Consider the following 25,809-nt stretch of genomic DNA (forward strand, 5'->3'; position numbering starts at 1 on the left):
CCTTTCCTCATTTCCCTCCTGAGATAACCTCATTTCATGACTCATTGTTTCAGCAGCCCTCTTGTCATCATCTCTTCCTATACCATCTTTTCATCATATAAGCCCAGCAAAACCCCAATATGAGTTGTCCAAGTCCTTCTTCATGCCTGTATTTAAGTATCTAAATATAGCTAGGGGAAAAACAACAACAACAAAGCTCAGTCGCAAACAGGCTGTGAACTAACCAGCTCTGTTTTACCTCTGGTCTACACTCTCCTACTTTCTCTAATGACTTTTTCAAAATAGGTTTTTTTAAATTCTCCTTAAACTTTAACCTAACCTTCTGTTTTGTTCTCAGCACATAGCCATCTCACATCATATAATAGATGCCATAATATGTAGATCTCTCCTCAACTCCTTGATAACCAATGCACAAACCCACCTATATCTGCCCATCATTTTTACTTCCTTCCTGTTACAATATGAAGGAGCCATCCCACAAACTTGTTTTAGGTGAATCTCTCCACTTTTGCTTTAATGTCCTCCATCACAAATTCTCAGAGTCACCACTCTGGATTCATTCTCTCTGTTTTTCAACAAGAGTCTTCTCAATAACTCATCTTTTCCTTTAAAAAAAAAATGAGGTGAAGTTCATGTAACAGAAAATTAGCTATTTTTAAGTGTACAGTTGAGTCACAGTTAGTACGTTCACGGTGTTGGACAACCATTTCTGTGCCTGTGCCCTGCGCCTGGTTGTGTCTGACTCTCTGCAACCCCGTGGACTGTAGCCCACCAGGCTCCTCTGTCCACGGAATTTTCCAGGCAAGAATAATGAGGTGGGTTTCCACTTCCTCCTCCACAGGATCTTCCCAACCCATGGATCAAACCCGCATCTCTTGCATTGGCAGGCAGATTCTTTACCACTGGCCCACTGTAACCCCTATTATTATTATTGTGATGTCGCTCAGTCATGTCCAACTCTTTGCAACCCCATGGACTACAGCCCAGCAGGCTCCTCTGTCCATGAATTTCTCCAGGCAAGAACACTGGAGTGCGTTGCCATTCTCTTCTCCAGAAGATCTTCCCCACCGAGGGATTAAACCTGGATTTCCCGCATTGCAGGCAGATTCTTTACCATCTGAGTCACCAGGGAAGCCCTATCCATAAACCCCTACCACTCCGTATTAACGCTTCTCCCTGCTTTCCACCTCCAGTCTTCCCAATACCTCATCTTTCTGCTTTATTTAATTGAGGCAAAATTAATGTAACATAAAATTAACTATTTTAAAGTGTACAACTGAGTAACTTTAGTACGTTCACAATGTTGGACGACCACTACCTCTGTCTAGTTCCAAGTATCTCAGAACCCTCCAAAGAAACTCCTTATCCATTTAGCAATCATTCCCCATTTACTTTCCTACAATCCCTGGAAACCACTGCACTGTTTTTCTGTTTTATATCTCTATAAATTTAGCTATTCTGCATATATCATATAAATGAAATTATACGATATGTGACATTTTATGTCTGATTTCTTTCAGCCAGCATAATACTTTCAAAGTCCGCTTACATTGCAGTAAATATCAATACTCAATTCTTTTCTCACGCTAAGTAAAATTCTTTGTAGGGATTATATAATATCTTGCATATCCATTTATCAGTTGATAGACATTTGGGTGGTTTCCACCTTTTGGCAACTGTAAACAGTGCTGCTATGATCATTTGTGTGCAAATTTTTGTTTGACCACCCATTTTTTATTTTTTTGCATGTACACCTAGGATGGAATTACTGGGTCATTTGCTAACTCAGCATTTAACTTTCTGGGGACTGGCAAACCGTTTTCCACAGCGGCTTCTTGTCAAATTTTAAAAATGTTGATGTCAAGACTTCCCTAATGGTCCAGTGGCTAAGACTGTGTGCTCCCAATGGAGGGGGCCCAGGTTCAGTCCTTTGTCAGGGAATTAGATCCCCCATGCCCCCAACTAAGCAGGAGTTCTCATGCTGAACTAAAGAGTCCACATGCCAGAACAAAGATCGATGAGTCCATGCAACTAAGACTTCGAGCAGCCAAAGAAACAAACACACAAAATGTTTAAAAAATAAAACGCTTATGTCTATCTAATTAAAAAAAGAAAATCGGAATCCCATGTCCTTCTTTAGTTACTGATTTTTCTTTTACCTTCTCCCACCCATCCTTCTTGTGAAAGGATGTCCATAGCCTCATCCTTCCTTCCCCAATGATAAAATATTGGCCCTCTCTAGACCCAGTCCTATGCCTTTTCTTTTATTTTTTCTATATTGTTTTCCCCATTGATTCTGGCATCCTTCCAGTCTGTTCTCCAAACTATAGTCAGTGTAACCTTTTCAAAATGCAAATCTGATCATGCCACCCTTGTTTCAAGAAATCAAGAGATTTCTGTTGTTCTTTGGTGGGACAGGAATCTCTGCCCCGCCTGACCTCAGGCCCTCACTCAACATCCTCTCTGTCACCAAGCACTCTGTCCCGCTGGGAACCCAGTCACATGCCCTCCTGACTATGTGCCCTTCTGTCTGCAATGGGCCTTTGTTCTCACCGTGTTCTCCTCCTGGACTGTACTTGCTCTACCACCCAATCTTCAATGGGTAATTTCCTTTTTTTCTCTTCCTTTTTTAATTATTTTAATTATGAAAGAATAACACATTTATAGGAGACTTGGAAAATATAGAACAAAGTTACATAGATAGGTCCACTATATATTATAATTATTTTTAAGTAGATAAATTAAGATTTTTTTAGTTGCAGTTTCAATATCAAACTCTCAAAAATCAATAGAATGAATATACAGAAAAGTAGAAAGATATAGTAGACCTGAAAAGCACCATGAACGAATTCAGCATAATTAAGATTTGTACAATTTTCGCACAACAGGAAGATACAAGTTTTTTCAAGTTCTCATAGACTATACACTAGGAGACACTGGAACATATGACTAAGTCAAAGATCTCTCTTGGTAAATGTCACATTGCACTTGAAAATATGCGGGTTATTTTTCAAATATCTTTTGACATTGATTTCTAACATAATTCCACAGTGAAATCTGTATGATTTCAGGGGCTTCCCAGGTGCCACCAGTGGTAAGGAAGCCACCTGCCAATGCAGGAGACACAAGAGACACGGTTTGGCCCCTGGGTTGGGATGGCGGCCCACTCCGGTAGTCTTGCCCAGAAAATTCCATGGGCAGAGAAACCTGGCCAGCTACTGTCCATGGGGCTGCAGAGTCAGACACACCTGAGCACACTTTATGATTTCAACACATGACCACGAAATTTTGCACCTTGTTTTATGTTCACTGGTTAATTTCTGTTCCTCACGTTGATATTCATTTCTGTGGAGCCATTCTTCACCTCCATGATTTGGTAAAATTCTGTCGGTGCTTATAGCACTCTTGACTTAGTTCAAGCTGCTGTACTGAAAATACTGTAGATGGGGACCTTAAACAGCGAACTCTATTTCTCACAGTTCTGGAAGCTGGGAAGTTCAAGGTCAAGGCTCTGGCAGAGTGCTGAGATCCTGCTTCTTGGCTCTCAGCCACCTTTTCCCTGTTTTCCTCGCATGGCTGAGAGCAGAGACAAGAGGCAAGCTTTCCTGTGTCTCAAGTTACAAGGACACTAACCCCATTTATAAGGGCTCCAATCCCAGGACAAAATTCCTCCCAAAGCCCCTCCAGTCACTATCACATTGGGAGTCAGGCTTCAACACATAAATCTTGAGGGGACACCAACATTCAGTCCATAACAATGGTAACAGGCTGGACTGTGACCCTTTAGGATCCCTATGTTGATTTCTTAATGCCCTAGGAATTTAGAAAGTGACTGTGTTTGGATAAAGAGCCTTTAAAGAGGAAATAAAAGTAAAATAAGATCATCTGAGTGGACCTTAATTCAATATGACTAGTACCTTTGTAAGGAGAGGAGATGAGGCCACAGACAACACCCCAACGGAAGGGCAACACTGTTAGTACCATCTCCAAGCAAAGAAGAGAGGCCTCCGGAGAAACCAGATCTGCTGACACACTGACCTGGGACTTCTACCCTCCAGAACTGTGAGAAAGTTAATTTCTGTTTTTCTGTGGTATTTTGTTATGGCAGCCCTAGCAAACTAATACGATCACCCAGGTTCTTTCTATTTTGATCCTCAAAGTCACCTGGTTGTCCAAGATGGTAGCTGGAAGAAAGAAGAAAGGCAAAGAGAGTTTTTAAAAATAACTTTGTTGTTGTTCAGTCGCCCAGTCGTGTCTGACTCTTTGCAACCTCATGGACTGCAGCATGGCAGGCCTCCCTGTCCCTCACCATCTCCCAAAGTTTGCCCAAGTTCATGTCCATTGCATTGGTGATGCCATCCAACCATCTCATCCTCTGACACTCTCTTCTCCTTCTGCCCTCAATCTTTCCCAGCATCAGGGACTTTTCCAATGAGTTGGCTGTTCACTTCAGGTGACAAAAATACAGGAGCTTCCAGCATCAGTCCTTCCAGTGAGTGTTCAGGGTTGATTTCCTTTAAGATTGACTGTTTGATCTCCTTGCTGTCCAAGGGACTCTCAGAAGTCTTCTCCAGCACCACAGTTCGAAGGCATCAATTCTTTGGCACTCTGTCTTCTTTACAGCCCAGCTCTCACACCAGTACAAGACCACTGGGAAGACCATAGCCTATATGGGCCTTTGTCGGTAGAGTAATGTCTCTGCTTTTTCAATACACTGTCTAGATTTGTCATTGCTTTCCACCAAGAAGCAATCATCTTCTGATTTTCATGGTTGCAGTCACCATCTGCAGCGATTTTAGAGCCCAGAAAGAGGAAATCTGTCACTACTTCCACCTTTCCCCTTCTCTTTACCATGACGTAATGGGCCCGGATGCCGTGATGTTAATTTTTTAATATTCAGTTTTAAGCCGCCTTTTCCACTCTCCTTCTTCCCCCTTATCAAGAGGTTCTTTAGTTCCTCTTTGCTTACTGCTGTTAGAGTGGTATCATCTGCATATCTGAGGTTGTTGATGCTTCTCCCACCTATCTTGATTCCAACTTGTAACTCATCCAGCCCAGCATTTCTCATGATGTGCTTGGTATACAGGTTAAATAACTATTCCCCAATAAGTCATTTTCCTATAAGGGCTTCCCAGGTAGCACTGTGGTAAAGAATTCACTTGCCAATGCAAGAGACACAAGAGATGCTGGTTTGATCCCTGCGTCAGGAAGATCCCCTGGAGAAGGAAATGGCAACCCATTCCATTATTCTTGCCTGAAAAACTCCCCTGACAGAGGAGCCTGGCAGGCTACAGTCCATGGGGTCACAAAGAGGGGTAACTGAGAATACACACCCAGAGAGCTTTCCTAGAAGTCCCACACAGCACTGCCACGTCACCAGCCAGATGTTGGTCTCATGCAAAAATGTTGTAAAACATAATTTATCTGACCTGCTGCTGCCCTGAATAAAATCAAGATCTATTACTAAGGAAGAATGAGAGACTGTAAACCGGATGGCAGCTATCAATCTCTGTTACAATGGGTAAGTGTGATATAAACCTAGAGAATTCAGACATAAATATATAAACAATGAAGAAAACTAAACTCACAGTATTAATTTAGGAGTTACACAGAGACACAATCTGGGTATACTTGTTATTTTTTATAGTTTTAAATCATAAGAGAGTTTGGCATATTGGAATCCAATGGGTTAGTCCTGTGATTCCCATTTAAACTATATTAGATAATTTATTAAACTTTTTACTTTAATTTCAAAGGCTTAAGAGAATTTTAGCATCAAGACATTTAAAAATTTTAAATCTCATCATTTTTGAAAGCTTATTTTGTGGCTCAGACGGTAAAGTGTCTGCCTACAATGAGGGAGACCCGGGTTTGATCCCTGGGTCGGGAAGATTCTCTGGAGAAGGAAATGGCAACCCACTCCAGTATTCTGGCCTGAAGAATCCCCTGGACGGTGGAGACTGGTTGGCTACAGTCCATGGGGTCTCAAAGAGTTGGACACGACTGAGTGACTTCACTTTCACTTTCACTTTAAGAACTTAGATTCTACTTGTTAATCAGATAGTTTACGATCTTTTAAAAAAATCAAGTATTTTAACTTTATAAATTCAGTTTAAAATGTTTAAACAATTTTAATTAAGTGGGTTTAAAGATCCCCTTGAAAGTGATTGTTGAAATAGGCTACAATTTTAATAGGATAATAACATTTCTAAGTTGAATGTAAAAAAAATCAGGAAAAATTAAGTTGGATCTGTAATATGTCAAATATTAATATGTAAATCCAGAAGAATCACAAATAGTCTTTTTGGTGCATAGAAGCTGCCCTCAAGGACACTAGAAAAACTTCATTTTGAGAAACACATGTGACAAAATGACTTGAAAGTATTCAGGGCTTTTTTCTCTAAATAATGTGAGTTTGTTGGAATCCTTGGAGCAAAAGAACACCATGATCACATCTGGTTTTGTTCATGAGAGAATTCAGTAATAGTGAAATGCCCTTTCCTATTAATATTTTTCTCCCAGGTGAATTCTACTCAGTTCTTCAAGCACAGACCCCAAGGTCACCCCTCCATGAAATCCGAATGGACGCACCCCCCCAGGGAGCACTGCTTGCTTCCCTTCTCTGCTATCCTTTATTCATCCTGTCCTAGGACCATCTCATTTTATTGAAGTTGTTTCTGTCTGTGGCCTCTAGCAAACCATAGAACAATACTATCATCTTCATTTTTAGAGTTTTGGGGCCTAACATGGAGCCAGACAAATATACAAATGTGTATTTCAATTGGATAGAATGCAATTGAAATGCAAAGTTTAGGACTTGATTCTGAATTCAGTACCAAAGTAAGCTTCCCAAGTGGCGCAGTGGTCAAGAATCTGCCTGCTGAAGCAAGAGATGCAGAAGTGGTTTCCATCCCTCGGTTGGGAAGATCCCCTGAAGGAGGAAATTGCAACCCACTCTAGTATTCTTGCCTGGGAAATCCCATGGACAGGGGAGCCTGGTGGGCTACAGTTCATGGGGTCGGAAAGAGTCGGACACAACTGAACCCACATGTACACACCACCATAATACAGGGATAACCTGCCCTTTCACCCCACTTGCAAATTTTTACTGCAATTCTAATTGAATACATAGCAGCGAGTCATAATGATTAAGTATTTGTGTTGAAGATACATCTAGCATCACAGAAAAAAAGAACTGGCTCTTCCAACATTTCCTATCAACAGGTTTTGGGCCATGTACTCACTTGCAAATGATTACACATTCGCAGGAAAGAAACGTTTTGATCAGGAAAAGTCCCAGCAGGCCCATTGGGTGGGCATTTGATTCCTTGATAAAAAGCCAAGTCCTGCTGTCTGGAAAGGGGGAAATTAGAAAAGGGGCAAAAGACCACTTGCCTCAGGGCCTGAAATAACACCAATTTCAGCAAAACCTGTGAGCAGTAAGATAGCTGAATTAAACAGTGGAGAAAAATTGCTGTCTAAGACTTCTTCAGCTATAAAGGAACTTGGAAAATAATTTCAGAATAATTTCCCAGCCCACAACAATATTTTGAACAAGAATATATTGAAAGATTGAAAAAAATGTTTTAGAAGACTTTAACATAGTAAAAGATACCATCTTTTTAGGTCCAGCAGAGGAAAAAATATCAACCCAACAACAAAGTCCTTTACCATACATTTTTATCCTGAGATTATATTTTGTGTAGGTGAGGCATTTTCTTTGTGTATATGAATATGTGTCTCTTCTCTCCCTGTCTCCTTCCCTCTCTCTCCCTTCTCTTTCTCTTTCCCCCACTTTCTCTTTCTCTGTCTCTCCTCCCTGCCCCCTGTCTCTCTGTCTCTGTCTGTCTCTCTCTGTGTAATTACACTGTAAAACTCAAACCAGCAGGAACTGCTTCTTAACATTTAATCACTGTCCACTCTGGCTGTTGTACATTTTTTTCTTATCTTATTATGGAGAAATTTTTCTTTCTATTGCCTATACTTCTCTCCAGCACATTAATTATCTTTCCAATGACAGGCCCCTAATCCATTTTTTTTTCTTCCCATGAAATCTGTAGCACTTAATGAAGATTATTCTCACTTTGTAAAGGCTTTAGAAGGGACTTTTCAGGTCCTGTCTAAATGAGGGCTTCTTGAGTCATATGATGAGCTGAGATTGGAGCCTTGTTCTCTCAGATTTGATTAGCAGGTCCCGATGGCTTGCTACTACTTTTCTCAGCTCTGTGATTTTAGCAAGGGGAAAAAAAAGCAAAAAGAAAAACAAGAGTAGCTATCTGGATAATAGCAGGAACAAGTCAGAGAGGGGAACATTCACCTGCCATATGTACTATAACTGAATACAGTCATTAGCAGCAGATGCCTGGCAATTTGAAATGGGGGCCTTTCTGCCTCTTATCCGAGGTAGTCTCAGAGTTGAGACATAAATAAGAGCCTATTCATATTCCACCGGGGCATAGAATTAGGGATCTTAGCATGTGGTTTTCCCTTCCTGTATTTTCATGACCTCCCTACCATTTAAACAATCAGGACTTCCTGATTATGGTCTGCTCAGGTCAGCTTTCACTAGTCTTCCTTAAAAAGAAAAATATATATATAATGCATTAAGTTCCAATTCTGAAAAAAATAAGGTCCAAATCTCAAAAGCAGATGTCATTGTGATTGTCACTAAGGAGCCTTGATGGCACACTTCCCATCTTCTCTCATACTTGAGGGGAGAGCCATATTTCAGGCTTATGCTGTCAAAAGCGCACACACCTTCAGTTAAGTTCAGTTCAGTCGCGTCGCTCAGTCATCTCCGACTCTTTGCAACCCCATGAATAGCAGCACGCCAGGCCTCCCTGTCCATCACCATCTCCCAGAGTTCACTCAAACTCACGTCCAGCGAGTTGGTGATGCCATCCACCCATCTCATCCTCTGTCGTCCCCTTTTCCTCCTTCCCCAATCCCTCCCAGCATCAGAGACTTTTCCAATGAGTCAACTCTTCGCATGAGGTGGCCAAAGTACTGGAATTTCAGCTTTAGCATCATTCCTTCCAAAGAACACCCAGGGCTGATCTCATTTAGAATGAATTGGTTGGATCTCCTTGCAGTCCAAAGGACTCTCAAGAGTCTTCTCCAACACCACAGTTCAAAAGCATCAATTCTTCAGTGCTCAGCTTTCTTCACAGTCCAACTCTCACATCCATACATGACCACAGGAAAAACCATAGCCTTGACTAGACGGACCTTTGTTGGCAAAGTAATGTCTACGGTTTTTCATATGCTGTCTAGGTTGGTCATAACTTTCCTTCCAAGGAGTAAGCGTCTTTTAATTTCATGGCTGTGATCACCATCTGCAGTGATTTTGGAGCTCCCTAAAATAAAGTCTGACACTGTTGACACTGTTTCCACTCTTTCCCCATCTATTTGCCATGAAGTGATGGGACCGGATGCCATGATCTTCGTTTTCTGAATGCTGAGCTTTAAGCCAACTCTTTCACTCTCCTCTTTCACTTTCATCAGGAGGCTGTTTAGTTCCTCTTCACTTTCTTACCAGATGCTAATTAGACTTGAAGTTTCCAATATTCAAATCGTCTCCCAAATTAATGACAAACACACACCCAGGGGTTTTAAATTATAGCTATACATCTGACAACTTATGGGCTGCCTGTGGCTAGAATGGTAAAAATCAAAGTCTGGGGACAAGATACCACAATTCTGAAATAAATCTCAAGAGCAGAGAATAAGAAATGACAGCTTCTTTCAGTAACATAATTAAACTGGCTGGCGTATCCCTTGGAATCAGATGAGACAGGACTAAAGACAACAAAAACAATAGCAACTAGCATTTATCAAACGTACTTCTTCCCCTAATTCTTTGAATCATCATAATAAACCTATGAGGAAGATATTTTTTATTATGGTTTCCATGTTAAAATGTCTGTGGGAAATAAGTCATAAATTTGTGTTAACTTGTCCAGAGTCACAGGTTTTAGAAACACAGAATTGAGTTTCTAGGCTAGGGCTTTATGTTAGAGCTTACACTCTTTTGAAAAAATTAATTTATTTAGCTGCACCAGGTCTTAGCTGTGGCACACGGGAGTCTCATTGCACCATGCGGATGTTTCATCGAGGTACATGGACTATTTCTAGTTGAGGTGCACGGGCTTAGCTGCTCTGCTGCACGAGGGATTCTAGTGCCCCAGCCAGGTATTGAACTCACGCCCCCTGCATAGCAAGGCAGATTCTCAGCCACTGGACCACAGGAGAAGTTCCTAGAGCATACACTCTTAATGACCACCTCTTCTCCATTAGGGTTCTGTCATCCTGGAGCCCTAACTTACCAGATCCCCATATAGAGAGCTTGGCCCACATGCCTACTTCCAAGTCCTACAGAAACCAAAGCCCAGACCGCTGGTGGAATCCCACCAGCCAACAAGCATGAGAAAGAGCAGAACCAGTCTGTAAAACTTTTGTAATGTTAATGAAGCATGACCCTGGGAAAAAACACAGGAATACTATCTCCCATAAAAAGTCCTTTCTTAAACTGATGCCTAAGGTAACCAAAATCCTAGAATGTAGCCTGAAATCTTTTACCTTTCAGTCTTCATGATACTGTTCCTCAGCCTAGAAAATTCTCTTTTTCCCCCATGCCCTGATCAGCCCCAACCTCAACTGGAAACCCTTAGTTTTGCTTCCAACACAGCTTAAAACTTAACTTCCTCCAACAATCCTTCCCCAACCCCCTAGTCCAGGTGAGAAATACCCATTATGGTTCTGTCATCCCTATACGTTGCTTATCATAACATTTATCATTATTTATCATATTTTGTTCTATTGCTCTTCTTTCTTACTAGATTATAAATTCCCTGAAACTTGTAGAATCATATTTGCCCTATTACCTAATACACAGTAGGCCCTATTCACAAAATTGTTGAATTAGTGAGTATGTGAATGAATGAAGAAGCAACTCATCTTGACAATGCCAAGTATTAAATTCTGAGATACTTCTTATAGATAAAAGATAGATATGTCCTTCTTCTGAAAACCCTGAAAAGCAGGATCGATGGTTATTTCTCTAAGATTTAGTTAACTGTCATTTCTAGGTCCCTTCTAGTCTTAGAAATCTCTTTAAAAAAAAAAAAACTGCAAACGCAATTATTTCACTGCTTCAGTTGATGAGTGCCTGCCTGAGATGGAGGTGAATAGCAGGACTGCCCCCCATCTAATCAAGACCTCAACAGCTCTCGTCTTGAGGTGTGATGGCAACGCTTTACTTCTCAGCATTCCTGCCATTAGATGAAAGAGTCAATAAAGAGATTTTCATTAAGTAGAAGTCTTAGTCTGGGTAATTTTACCCTCACCACTGATTAGTTTACCAATCTTACCTCCTTTGCTCCAGGGTATACAGATTTAAAAAAAGAAAAAGAAAAAAAAAAAAAAAACAAGTTAGAGACACATATTAGCTATGTGAGTTCCTAAACAAGTATTTTACTATGTTCATTGAACAAAGAAAAGTGTAATTTATGACATGCTATTTTAACAATTACCTCTGCCAATAAAAGAATCAATCTGCAATTTGATTCAGAAATTGAACTGACCAATTTAATGGATAATTTTTAACATAAAACATTCAATGCACCTATCTACATAGATTAGGGGCCATTGAGTATGGAATGTTATTATTTTCTTGCACAACTCAAATATAAAACTTGAGAGTTTATCATTGATTTTGTCAACTAAAATATTCAACAAAATCTAAAAATGGGGTGGGAGGGGGAGAGCATCATTCATTAACATCAAATACTCCTTACAAATTCCCTGGGCTTTCTACGTGGTCCAGTGATAACGAATCTGCCTGCCTGCAAGGGATGCAAGGGACATGGGTTCAATCCCTGGGTCAGGAAGATTCCCTGGAGTAGGAAATGGCAACCCACTCCAGTCTTCTTACCTGAGAATTCCATTAACAGAGGAGTCTGGAAGTCCATGGGGTCACAAAGAGTCAGACATGACCAAGTACACACACACATAAATCCCCATATTCCCTGAAGGAGCCACCTGAACCCACTGAATCTATGTTAGTTGAGAAAGCTGGGGAACCAGAAGTCTAAGACATAATATATGTTAGCATTCTTACAGAAATTTTAATGTTTGTTCTTGACTATCTTGGTAAAGTAATACTAGTTGAGAAGAGAAAATATAAAGTGGGAAGTACATGTCCATCCCAAACTTCCTAACTATCCCTTCTCCCCAGCGGCCATAAGTTCGTTTTCTAAGTCTTTGAGTCTCTGTTTTGTAAGTTCATTTGCATCATTTCTGTTTAGATTCCACATATAAAGGATGTCATCTGATACTCTTCCTCTGCCAGCCATAGTTACAATGGGTATCTGCAAGGACCTACTGTACAGCACATGGAACTCTGCTCAATATTATGGGGCAGCCTGGATGGGAGAGGAGTATTAGGGAGAATGGATCCATGCGTATGTATGGCTGAGGCCCTTCGCTGTTCACCTGGAATTATTACAACATTGTTAATCAGCTATACCCCAATACAAAATAAAAAGTTTTTGAAAAAAAGTAAAAGAAAACGTAAAGGGCCTAGAAATTGAAATGTGAGGGTTTTAGATACATAGATCAAAGAAAAGGCATTGGACCATGAGTTCTTTGTAAGCAAACTTTTGCATTCTGGCCTGGACTTCCAGCCCAAAGTCCAGGGTATAATTAGTACTTTACACAAATCAAATAAGTGCGTGAATAAATACTGGTGATACGTCTATTTCTCTTTCATCAATATTTAAAATTGAACAGTTTATGAGGTTCCTCAAAATCTGTCCTTCATTTATCTCTCCAGAGTCCTCTCTCAACATCCTTCCCTTGCTGACTTCCCTCCAGACCTTCTTGCACTTTTTCCAATGTGTTTTCCAGCCTTTTGCCTTGAGAACTTCAAACATGAGGTTCCTTCCAACTGCACTAGCTTGAATGACATTTTCTCAGGGGAGTCCTCACCGAAGGTTCAGCCCCCTTGTCTGTGCATTCCCCACACTTGTATTTCCCAATCGCAGCACCTACCCCACCACCTTGGCTTTGCCCTCCTCCCTCTGGATCTCCCCTAGGAGACTTTCCTTGAGGGCCGAGACTGTGTCTGTTTAACAGTAGTCAGACCTCTTTTTGTACAAATGAGAAAAAAGCTACTGAAACGGAAGCTAAAAGGGATTTAATAGCTATGTATATATTAATTCCAAATCCTTGCTTGCAGATGTCAAGTCTCCTTCTCTGTGTCTCTCGCCTGTGCTTTGCTCTGTAGGCTAGTCTTCTCCCTCTGTCCCCTTCATCTTCCCTGTCGTCTCTCTGTTCTCTCTTCATCTTTCTTTTGTGCACACTTCTCTCTATACATTATTCTTCTTTTTCATTGCACAGAACTTCCTCCATGAGTCTTACAGAAGATGGTGCGTGGTGTGCCTATTAACAGCTCGAGGTTTACATCATCTCGATTTAAAGATCATGAAGGAAAGAGAGCTCTCTCTCCTGGAGTTCAAGTATAAACTCTGAATTTATAGCACTGGATTTGGGCCAGTGCTCTGGGATTGAACTGATGCTTGGACCGATCACTGTAGCCAAGGGGACAAACAACTAACATCAGTCTTGGGGCATATTCCCAGCCTTGCATCCTGGGTCAGGGGGTCCTATGACAGGCAGCTCTGCCAGAATTGGAATGGGGGAGGGGTAAATTTCCTCCAATGGAAGGAGGACCTGTCACTAAGACAGAATAGGCAGTGTTGCTGTGTGAACAACACCATTCTACCCATGCCTGATGAACACTGCATTCCCAGGCGCTATCATTAAACCTGCCGTATGACTGCTGAGTAAGAAATATGTAATGACTGAATGAATAAATTAACTTAGGAAAAGGACTTGAAAACCAGTATACTTGATGTGTTAATATTTGGAGTAGTGTAACTCTTAAGTGAGAATGAAAAAAACACCATACTTCTTGCTACAAGAAAAAGAGAGCAGCATATAGTTGATGGCTAAAAAGCAAATACTATGCTTGGTAAGAGATTTGCAAAACCAATATACCTAAAGTCATATCACAAGAATGTGTGGTGGAAAGTTAATGTATTTTGGCCATTGCATCACCCAAAATGCCTGGAACGCTATTCCTACGGTCAGCTAAGCCTGATTAACAGTTGGGCCTACAAACCTCTTTCCCCCAACCTCAGGTCTATTATTTTTAGTGGACCAATAAGCATTTTAAGCAATGGGTATATATGTTGTTGTTGTTCAATCACGAAGTCAAGTCCAACTTTTTTACAACCCCATGTACTGCAGCCTGCCATGTTCCTCTGCCCATGGGATTTCCCAGGCAAGAATACTGGAGTGGTTTGCCATTTCCTTCTCCATGGAATCTTTCCAACCCAAGAGTCAAACCTGCATCTCCTGCATTAGCAGGCAGATTCTTTACCACTGAGCCACCAGGGAAGCCCAACTGACTTATATCTCAGTTTTTACGGTCCTCTGTATCTCAGAACTGAGGCATTCTTGTGACTTCAATGCCTCAGGGCTGGATACCCGCCTTCTATTGCATTTGAGCCTCTGTATACCTGTATCCTGACCCTAATCATCCTAGCCTTGGACATAAATGTTATTTTGACCCATAAATCTGCTGGGCCCTTTCTATTATGATTTGTCCAATTGGGATAAATAATAATTTTTCAGAAAACTTTGTCCTCTAAGATTCTACAATCAGAAAATAGAGATACTCCTTCATTGGCACGTGGATTCTTTGCCACTGCGACATCTGGGAAGCCCCCATAAAAACCTGCAGTCAGACCAAATATTTCCTCACTCCAGCAAAGAAAAGTCTAAATGATTTAGTACACAGGGTATTTATCAAATATTAGTTTCTCAAGCCTCATGAGGATACAGCACCAGCTTTCAATAATATCCATACTATAATTCCCAGAATATGCTCATTTCAAAATATATTTAAATATCTGTCTGGCTTTTGTGTTTATACCATTAAACATATCATCTAGGGATATCCTTCTAAAATCACATAAACATAATCGCTCCAAACGCCAAATTGTTTACCGAACTGTTTTGGTAAAGCTGATTGGGTTCTATATTTCTCTGGGCTACATATATGTGACAGAAAAACCACTGACTAACTTAGTCAAGTGGACTGGAGAACTGCTTCTCCCTTCAGTCAGTTCAGTTCAGTCACTCAGTCGTGTCTGACTCTTTGAAACCCCATGAATCGCAGCACGCCAGGCCTCTCTGTCCATCACCAACTCCTAGAGTTCACTCAAACTCATGTCCATTGAGTTGGTGGTACCATCCAACCATCTCATCCTCTGTTGTCCCCTTCTCCTCCTGCCCCCAATCCCTCCCAGCATCAGAGTCTTTTCCAATGAGTCAACTCTTTGCATGAGGTGGCCAAAGTATTGGAGTTTCAGCTTTAGCATCAGGCCTTCCAATGAACACACAGGACTGATCTACTTTAGGATGGACTGGTTGGACCTCCTTGCAGTCTAAGGGACTCTCAAGAGTCTTCTCCAACACCACAGTTCAAAAGCATCAATTCTTAAGCACTCAGATTTCTTCACAGTCCAACTCTCACATCCATACATAATCACTGGAAAAAACTATAGCCTTGACTAGATGGATCTTTGTTGGCAAAGTAATGTCTCTGCTTTTCAATATGCTATCTTGGTTGGTCATAACTTTCCTTCCAAGGAGTAAGTGTCTTTTAATTTCATGAATGCAATCATCTGCAGTGATTTGGGAGCTCAAAAAATAAAGTCTGATACTGTTTCCACTGTTTCCCCATCTATTTCCCATGAAGTGATGGGACCAGATGCCATGATCTTCGTTTTCTGAATGTTGAGCTTTAAGCCAACTTTTTCACTCTCCTCTTTCACGTTCATCAAGAGGCTTTTTAGTTCCTCTTCACTTTCTGCCATAAGGGTGGTGTCATCTGCATATCTGAGGTTATTGACATTTCTCCTGGCAATCTTGATTCCAGCTTGTGCTTCTTCCAGCCCAGCATTTCTCATGATGTACACTGCATATAAGTTAAATAAGCAGGGGGACAATATACAGCCTTGACATACTTCTTTTCATATTTGGAACCAGTCTGTTGTTCCATGTCCAGTTCTAACTGTTGCTTCCTGACCTGCATACAGGTTTCTCAAGAGGCGGGTCAGGTGGTCTGGTATTCCCATCTCTTTCAGAATTTTCCACAGTTTATTGTGATCCACACAGTCAAAGGCTTTGGCATAGTCAATAAAGCAGAAATAGATGTTTTTCTGGAACTCTCTTGCTTTTTCAATGACCCAGCGGATGTTGGCAATTTGATCTCTGGTTCCTCTGCCTTTTCTAAAATCAGCTTGAACATCTGGAAGTTCATGATCCCATATTGCTGAAGCCTGGCTTGGAGAATTTTGAGCATTATTTTACTAGCGTGTGAGATGAGTGCAATTGTGCGGTAGTTTGAGCATTCTTTGGCATTGCCTTTCTTCGGGATTGGAATGAAAACTGACCTTTTCCAGTCCTGTAGCCACTGCTGAGTTTTCCAAATTTTCTGGCATATTAAGTGCAGCACTTTCACAGCATCATTTCAGGATTTGAAACAGCTCAACTGGAATTCCATCACCTCTACTAGCTTTATTTGTAGTGATGCTTCCTAAGGCCAACTTGACTTCATATTCCAGAATGTCTGGCTCTAGGTGAGTGTGAGTGATCACATCATCATGATTATCTTGGTCGTGAAGCTCTTTTTTGTACAGTTCTTCTGTGTATTCTTGCCACCTCTTCTTAATATCTTCTGCTTCTATTAGGTCCATACCATTTCTGTCCTTTATTGAGCCCATCTTTGCATGAAATGTTCCCTTGGTATCTCTAATTTTCTTGAAGAGATCTGGTTTTTTTTTCCTGTATTTCTTTGCATTGATCACTGAGGGAGGTTTTCTTATCTCTTCTTGCTGTTCTTTGGAATTCTGCATGCAGATGCTTATATCTTTCCTTTTCTTCTCTGCTTTTCACTTCTCTTCTTTTCACAGCTACTTGCAAGGTCTCCTCAGACAGCCATTTTGCTTTTTTGCATTTCTTTTCCATGGGGATGGTCTTGATCCCTGTCTCCTGTACAGTGTCACGAACTTCCATCCATAGTTCATCAGGCACTCTTGTCTATCAGATCTAGTCCCTTAAATCTATTTCTCACTTCCACTGTATAATCATAAGGGATTTGATTTAGGTCATACCTGAATGGTATAGTGGTTTTCCCTGCTTTCTTCAATTTCAGTCTGAATTTGGCAATAAGGAGTTCATGATCTGAGCCACAGTCAGCTCCTGGTCTTGTTTTTGTTGACTGTATGGAGCTTCTCCATCTTTGGTTGCAAAGAATATAATCAATCTGATTTCGGTGTTGACTATCTGGTGATGTCCATGTGTAGAGTCTTCTCTTGTGTTGTTGGAAGAGGGTGTTTGCTATGACCAGTATGTTCTCTTGGCAAAATTCTATTAGCCTTTGCCCTGCTTTAGTCCATACTCCAAGGCCAAATTTGCCTGTTACTCCAGGTGTTTCTTGACTTCATACTTTTTCCTTCCAGTCCCCTATAATGAAAAGGACATCTTTTTTGGGTGTTAGTTCTAAAAGGTCTTGTAGGTCTTCATAGAACCATTCAACTTCAGCTTCTTCAGCATTACTGGTTGGGGCTTAGGCTTGGATTACCGTGATATTGAATGGTTTGCCTTGGAAACGAACAGAGATCATTCTGTCATTTTTGAGATTGCATCCAGCTACTGCATTTCGGACTCTTCTGTTGACCGTGATAGCTACTCCATTTCTTCTAAGGGATTCCTGCCCGCAGTAGTAGATATAATGGTCATCTGAGTTAAATTCACCCATTCCAGTCCATTTTAGTTGGCTGATTCCTAGAATGTTGACGTTCACTCTTGCCATCTCCTGTTTGATCACTTCCAATTTGCCTTGATTCATGAACCTGACATTCCAGGTTCCTATACAATATTGCTCTTTACAGCATCGGACCTTGCTTCTATCACAGGTCACATCCACAGCTGGGTATTGTTTTCGGTTTAGCTGCATCCCTTCATTCTTTCTGGAGTTGTTTCTCCACTGATCTCCAGTAGCATATTGGGCACCTATCGACCCGGGGAGTTCCCCGTTCAGTATCCTATTATTTTGCCTTTTCATACTGTTCATGGGGCTCTCAAGGCAAGAATACTGAAGTGGTTTGCCATTCCCTTCTCCAGTGGACCACATTCTGTCAGACCTCTCCACCATGACCTGCCCGTCCTAGGTGACCCCACATATGGCATGGCTTAGTTTCATTGAGTTAGACAAGGCTGCAGTCCCTGTGATCAGATTGGCTAGGATTCTGTGATTATGGTTTCAGTGTGTCTGCCCTCTGATGCCCTCTTGCAATACCTACCATCTTACTTGGGTTTCTCTTACCTTGGACAAGGGGTATCTCCTCACGGCCGCCCCTCCTGACCTTGAACGTGGAGTAGCTCCTCTCGGCCCTCCCTTACCTGCCAAAATAATGATAATTTCAATCACATATCAATTTGCATTTCCAAGACAAAGAATAAGACACCTCATTTTTCTTGCCATTTTTCAACATGGACATCTGAGAACTAGCAGGCAAACTGTGTCTCATAGATTCATTTGATTTTATATTCTCTATCATGACAATTGGCATTCATCCGTTAAACAAATATTGAATGCCTAATATATTTCAGGACAATACTAAACACTGTTTATAATATTTAAACAGTAGATTTGCTCCATTAAAGCCAATCCTCTATCTCAGTGCTAAAAGAGAAATGCCAAGGACTTCCCTGGTGGCTCTGTGTTGAAAAATCTGCCTCCCAATGGGGGAGACACGGGTTCATTCCCTGGTCCAGGAGGATTCCACATACAGTGGAGCAACTAGCCCATGTTCCACAACTACTGAAGCCCAGGTGCCCTAGAGTCCATGCTTCATAACACGAGAAGGCCAAACACCACAACCAGAGATCAGCGCCCTGCTCTCTGCAACTAGAGGAAGTCCACACACAGCAATGAAGGCCCAGCACAGCCATAAATAAATACATTTTAAATTTAAAAAAATAATAAAAAAACAAATGCCAAGAAAATTTTTCTTCCTCTATCATTTGGCAGTAGTTACAATCCTTACTTTTTTAATATTTTTTTAAGTTTTTTTTTTTTAATGTGAACCATTATTAAAGTCTTTATTAAATTTGTTACAATATTGCTTCTGTCATATGTTTTGGTTTTTTGGCCACAGTGCATGTGGGATCTTAGCTTCCTGACCAGGAACTGAACCCACATCTCCTGCATGAAAGGCAAGGTCTTAACCACTGGACCACAAGGGAAGTCCCTTACCTTTAGCTTTAGAAACTCAATTCATATTATCATTATTATGACTCAGGTTTACACCATAAATATCAAACATGAAAAACCTGAGACATACAGATTTTTAAAAATTAATCCATTAAAATTAAGCATTAGAGAACCAAAATCAAATTCCAGATTAATTTGTCAGCACTCTCAACATTTACTATTCCTAACTCCTTAGCAGCTCAACTATAAAGAAAGCTGAGCACCGAAGAATTGATGCTTTTGAGCTGTAGTGTTGGAAAAGACTTTTGAGAGTCCCTTGGACTGCAAGGAGATCCAACCAGTCCATCCTAAATGAGATCAGTCCTGAGTGTTCATTGGAAGGACTGATGCTGAAGCTGAAACTCCAATACTTTGGCCACCTGAGGCGAAGAGCTGACTCATTTGGAAAAGACCCTGATGCTGGGAAAGATTGAAGGCAGGAGGAGAAGGGGACGACAGCGGATGAGATGGTTGGCTGGCATCACTGACTCAATGGAGATGAGTTTGAGTAGACTCTGGGAGTTGATGATGAACAGGGAAGCCTGGCGTACTGTGGTCCATGGGGTTGTGAAGTGTTGGACATGACTGAGTGACTGAACTGAACTGCCTAACAAGTCATCTTAGATTTGACTGAAGAACAGTTAATTTTACATAAAAATACTTGTGGGTGACTGAGGAATATAACAGAGAAATGAACTTCATTCTGTCTCATTGGAACTACTGAAATGAAATGCAGTCATTATCCTCCTCTGATACAGCCAGCAGGAGGTTGCCCAGATGTCCGTACAGACCATTTCCAAGGATTACCCTCTGGATTCACCAGGGATATCCTCACACAGGACCTGACTTCTTTTTCTTTCTTCCTTTTGGTTCAACTGCTGCACATCTGTTAAATTTTGGGTTTGATTAGGTAAAAAGGTTTAGTAGGGAGAGGTTAAAAGTGAGAACTATATAAGGATTGAGATTATCTATGAATGTAAGTTTCACTTTTGCCATGACCACAAATAATAAAGACATTTTAAAGGTTAATAATTAAAGGCAACTCCACCCCCTTTCTCTTTAGTAAACAGGCAGTGAGATGGTGCAGTCTGCAATACTGTGGTTCCAAGGAATGACTGCTAACGTGGTCTCCTCCCTCTTGGAAGGAAACCTATATCATTTGGGAAACCTTTATTCATCATGCAGAAGCTGGGAGACACACAATATTCCAGCTGGTTTCAGAGACTAATGTTACCAGCAGCCACGTCACCTTCTCTCCCTTTCTCATTCTCTTGTTCCTTTTATTTTTTTCTTTCTTCCCTCACTTCTCTCCTTTGTAGATTCCTCCCTCCACTTCTTCCCTCATTTATTCAATCCTTTCTCCCGTCCAATGAGCATATGGTTCATTTCAGTCACTCAGTCATGTCTGACTCTTTGCAACCCCATGGACTGCAGCGCACCAGGCTTCCCTGTCCATCACCAACTGCCAGAGCTTGCTCAAACTCATGTCCATAGACTCGGTGATGCCATCCAACCATCCCATCCTCTGTCATCCCCTTCTCCTCCCGCCTTCAATCTTTCCCAGCATCAGGGTCTTTTCCAATGAATCAGTTCTTCGCATCAGGTGGCCAAAGTATTGGAGTTTTAGCTTCAGCATCAGTCCTTCCAATGAATATTCAGGACTGATTTCCTCTAGGATGGACTAGTTGGATCTCACTGCAGCCCAAGGGAGTCTCAAAAGTCTCCAACACCACAGTTCAAAAGCATCAATTCTGCGGTACTCAGCTTTCTTTATAGTCCAACTCTCACATCCATACATGACTACTGGAAAAACCATAGCTTTGACTAGATGGATCTTGGTTGGCAAAGTAATGTCTCTGTTTTTTAATATGCTCTTCAATGAGCAAGTTTCCCATTTTCCCTGCTATTTTTCACTTTCATAGCTTGTGCTTAGAAAACTTCTTTTTATATGATAGCAAACAAAGCTTATTGGAGATAGTCAAGGATTGGCCTTTTATTCTCCCCTAGAAATTTGCCCTGGTGCAGTTACAATGAAGTGAAGTGAAATGAAGTGAAAATCACTCAGTCATGTCTGACTCTTGGCAACCCTATGGATTGTAGCCCACCAGGCTCCTCTGTCCACAAGATTTTCCTGGCAAGAACACTGGAGTGGGTAGCCAATCCCTTCTCCAGTGGAACTTCTTGACCCAGGGATCAAACCTGAGTTTTTGTATTGCAGGCAGACTCTACCATCTGAATCACCAGGGAAGCCCCTCGGTTATAGTGGAGATTACTAAATCCTTTCAGAAGGACTGTTGGACAGCCCCAGAGAGTTTGCCCTTTTCAACGAGAACCTTTGCAAGGAGACATGAGGCCAAGCAGCAGTATGCAGCCACCGAGGAAAGGTGATGACCAAGAACAAGATAGCGTGCTCTGTCCAACCAAGATCAAATATCTGTAGCTGCTGGGTGGGACCCCATCTTTGATTGGAGGAGGAGAATAAGACTGCAACAAGAAACAATTGATCAGAAGTGAGAAGAATCCCCATAAATAAGACTATGTGTTTTTGTGTATTGAGAGGAAATTACTTTTAAAAGGAATTTTAAAAGAAATAAAGCTAAATTCTGGCTACAAGGAAAAACATACAATGATTCCAGGAATTTATAACAAAGTGTTTCTCAGGCTCTACAACTTCTTGTGAGCTTTTATTCTTTTAAAGACCTCCCTGATAATTAAGAGAAAAAGATTATAAGTGTTAAGTTTCTACAGTGCAGCTTATACTGATCTGTCTGCCTGCCTGAAAACACCAAGAGCAGTGAGATATGATTTCAATTAGGTCCACACTGCCACAAAATATCTTCTCTGGGAAACAGAAGAGCTAGAAGGTACCAGGGTTACTAAAGACCTCTTGGCTTATCCTTGGGCATTTTAATACACTGTTCCTGCTGGATTTTCCATCACAAGACAATCACATTCAAAAGCCTCAACAAAGCATAACTTGGAACAATATATAATTGATAAATAAATGAAGGAGGGAAGGCAGAGACAGCATTAGTCACAGAACTCAACAGGAAATCAGATGTTGAATGGTTGAGTTCTGAAGAATCTCCGCTTCCATTTTCCAGGCTCTGCCCTCTGAAGAATGGTCAGTTTTTTATTCTCAAAGGAATTTTGTGAGATTTTGTTGGGTAACACCTCAAAAATATTTCAAAACCCATACAAATGTAGATTTCAAAACACTGTGTCCTCAAGTACCAAAACTGCATCAGCTGTAGCTTTTATACCTCTCAGCTACCCTTCTTCTTTTTTTTCCTCTAGTGCCATGGAAAAAAATAAAAGCAGAAAGTATCCTTTTTGTACAATCCTTCTGGTTAGTCATATGATCACACCCCAGAAGCTGTAAGTATTCACACACTTAGAAGATACTGATTATAAAAATCATTTGCCTTAATTCCATCCAGAAGTAGTCTTTACTATTTCTTTACTTTTTTTATTCTTTACTATTTCTTTACTTTAATAGTCTTTACTAATTAAGATTATAGTTTAATAATTATGTTTAAGAAGAGTTCACAAAGAAAAAATAAGACTCATTGATTTGATAAGTTAAATTAGTTTTTATTCACTAGGATCCTTTGTAAAGGAAAATAGAAAACTGATCTTATTCAGAGTTGAAAGCACTGAACATGTTAGAAAAGAAACTTCCCTCCCAAAACCCTTTGAATATTTCCATTCAAATATTCAGATATCTGGGCTTCCCACGTGGCTCAGTGGGAAAGAATTCGCCTGCCACTGCAGGAGATGCACATTGGACCCCTGGGTCGGGAAGATCCCCAGGAGTAAGAAATGGCAACCTACTCCAGTGTTCTTGCCTGGAGAATCCCATGGACAGAGGAACCTGGGGGGTTACAGTCCACGGGGTTGGAAAGAGTCGGCCATGACTGAGCGACTGAGCATGCGCACATTCTGGGAACTGCTGATCATCATGATCAGACGTAACAAAAGTCTCAGTTTAACAAGAACTTTTCAGACACTTGGGGACAAAAGAGCTAATATGTTTAAGCATTCTACTTTGTCTTTTTTTGCATAATTACCTAACACTGAAAATGAATGTACAGATATGTGTCCTGGAGCCACACTCTCTCTGATCAAAACTCTGAAGCCTCTGCAGGGTGGCTAGGTACATGAAGAGAAGTATAAGAAACGCATACAATTATTCTCAATGGGGATGGCGCCACACTACACAAAGCCAAAGGAGTTGGGTGACCAACTTGCATGTGAATATCTTGCACAGCTTGATGAAGAGTCATGACTAAGGGAGAATTCTAAATCTGGGAGAGGACTTGGAGATTGTCTAACAAGAGCCTCATTCTATGGATGATGAAGCCAACGACTAGAGGATTCAATTTCCTTTTTTCAAGGCCTTCCAGTGGTTTAGTGAGCCAAAGCAAACTGGGACCAGCAAAAACAAACAGGCTTTTAATATTATTTCACAAGTGCGGCCACTGTTTCAGAGAGCATCCCATGTTACCTTTTACTGTTTCCTGTAGGAGCTGAGCTTCCAGGGAAATGGGGTCTGCATCCCCCTCTGAAGGCTTCCCCCGTGCTCAACAGTAAAGAATCTCCCTACAATGCAGGAGACGCAGGAAACATGGGTTCAACATCTGGGTCCAGAAGATCCCCTGGAGGAGGAAATGGCAAACCCACTCCAGTATTCTTGCCTGGAGAATCCCATGAACAGAGGAGTGTGGTGGGCTAGTCTGTAGGGGGACAAAGATTTCAGACACAACTGAAGCAACTTAGCACACATGCACACATCCTTCCCTGATGATAGATTTTTCAAGACCAAGTCTAACTGGTTTATCCGTGTCAAATTGGTCATGGAATTTTAAAGGTTTTAGAGCCCAAAGGGCTTTGTGGGACATTTTGCCTAAACCCCTAAATGTAAACCCTTTTCTTTTGGGATTCCCTGGTGGCTCAGCTGGTAGAGAACCTGCCTGCAATGTGGGAGACCTGGGTTTGATCCCTGGGTTTTGAAGTTCCCCTGGAGAAGGGAACGGCTACCCACTCCAATATTCTGGCCAGAGAAGTCCATGGACTGTACAGTCCATGGGGACACAAAGAGTTGGACACGACTGAGCAACTTTCAGCTTCTAAATGTATAATGGGAAAGCTGAGACTTCAGGAAAATAAACTCACTGTCTAGAACATGAAGGCAACCAGTGGGTGTGGACACAAGATGTACTCTTTTCACCCTAGAGGCACAGATGGCCATTTTCAAAGGGCATCAGGGAAGACCTTGTTAAGAAGATGCCATTTGAAGAAAGACTTGAAGGAGGAGAGGAAGTGAGCCTGGAGGGTATCTGGGCAAGAATTTTTCATGCAGAGGCCCTTTCCAGGAGCAGCAGAGAGTCCAGTGTGGCTGATCCAGTGGGAACTAGGTAGAGAGTAGTTGGCGCTAAGTTCAGGGAAGGAATAAAAGGGCTGATTTTGTAGAACTTTGGCAGCCATTCTGAGAACCTTTGCATCTCATCTAATTGATATGGAGAACCCCTTGTGGTTCTCCAGCAGAAGAATGGTATGTCTTTATCTTTAAAGGATCAGTCTGGCTGCTGTCAGAACAGACTTCTGTGGTCGGTGAGGGGGGGGGGGCGGTGCAGGGCGGGCAAAGATTAAAGCAGAGAGGTTACTCAAAGGCTCTTCCAAAAATCCAGGCAAGAAATTCTACCAGAGGGGTAGGATGAGGTGGTAAGATACAGGCAAATTCCAGGTGCACTCTGAAACCTGAGGCATGGAGTGTGAGGGAAAGGGGAAAAGACAAGGATAACTCCCAAGTTTCTGGCCTGAGCAACTGGAAGGATGATGCTGTCATTAACTAAGATGAGAAGGACTGTGAGGAGAATATGAATGGACGTAGGATAGCTCAGGAGTTCCACTGAACCATGTGAAGTTGGAGGTGGCTGTTATACATAACGTGGATATGTCAAGCACGCTGGTAGATGTACAAGTCCAGAAGATAGGAGAAAGTCCAGGCCAGATATGAAAATCTGGGATATATATTTGGCAGAGGTGGTACTTAAAACCCTTCTTCTTAAGCTAAACAAATACAAAAGCAACATGTGATACATGAATTACACTTGACTGTACTTCATTATCCACTTTAAAAAGCGAATAAAAATATAACGAAAGGATGAACCATACCTTATGAAATTTCAGGCTCACTTTGTGATTGTATTTGTGTGCTGATCCTAAATATCAGGAAACACTAATTTACTAGATGAAAACACAGTCAACAAGATACCGTAAGGTAGCCTTCTAATGATCTAATTTCCTTGCGTGTATACAGTACATTGGTTTATTATTACAATTACTGTATCAAAGACAACCTCATCCTTAGTTCCTATATAAAATGATGTTTTAGCTTGACATCTAATTACAGTTTTCTT

At 41.2% G+C, this 25,809-nt stretch overlaps 1 long non-coding RNA gene across 1 annotated transcript in view; it reads right to left on the reverse strand.

Annotated features, from left to right (window-relative positions):
• LOC138439140 (uncharacterized) overlaps positions 1-25,809 on the reverse strand; it is a 299,286-nt gene that overhangs the window by 172,920 nt on the left and 100,557 nt on the right. The window contains exon 3 of the long non-coding RNA XR_011256586.1: positions 18,458-18,534. This is a non-coding gene — a long non-coding RNA (uncharacterized lncRNA). The remainder of the gene's footprint in view (positions 1-18,457; positions 18,535-25,809) is intronic.

The sequence above is a fragment of the Ovis canadensis genome, chromosome 4 (assembly GCF_042477335.2).
Source record: "Ovis canadensis isolate MfBH-ARS-UI-01 breed Bighorn chromosome 4, ARS-UI_OviCan_v2, whole genome shotgun sequence".
Lineage (NCBI taxonomy): Eukaryota > Metazoa > Chordata > Mammalia > Artiodactyla > Bovidae > Ovis > Ovis canadensis.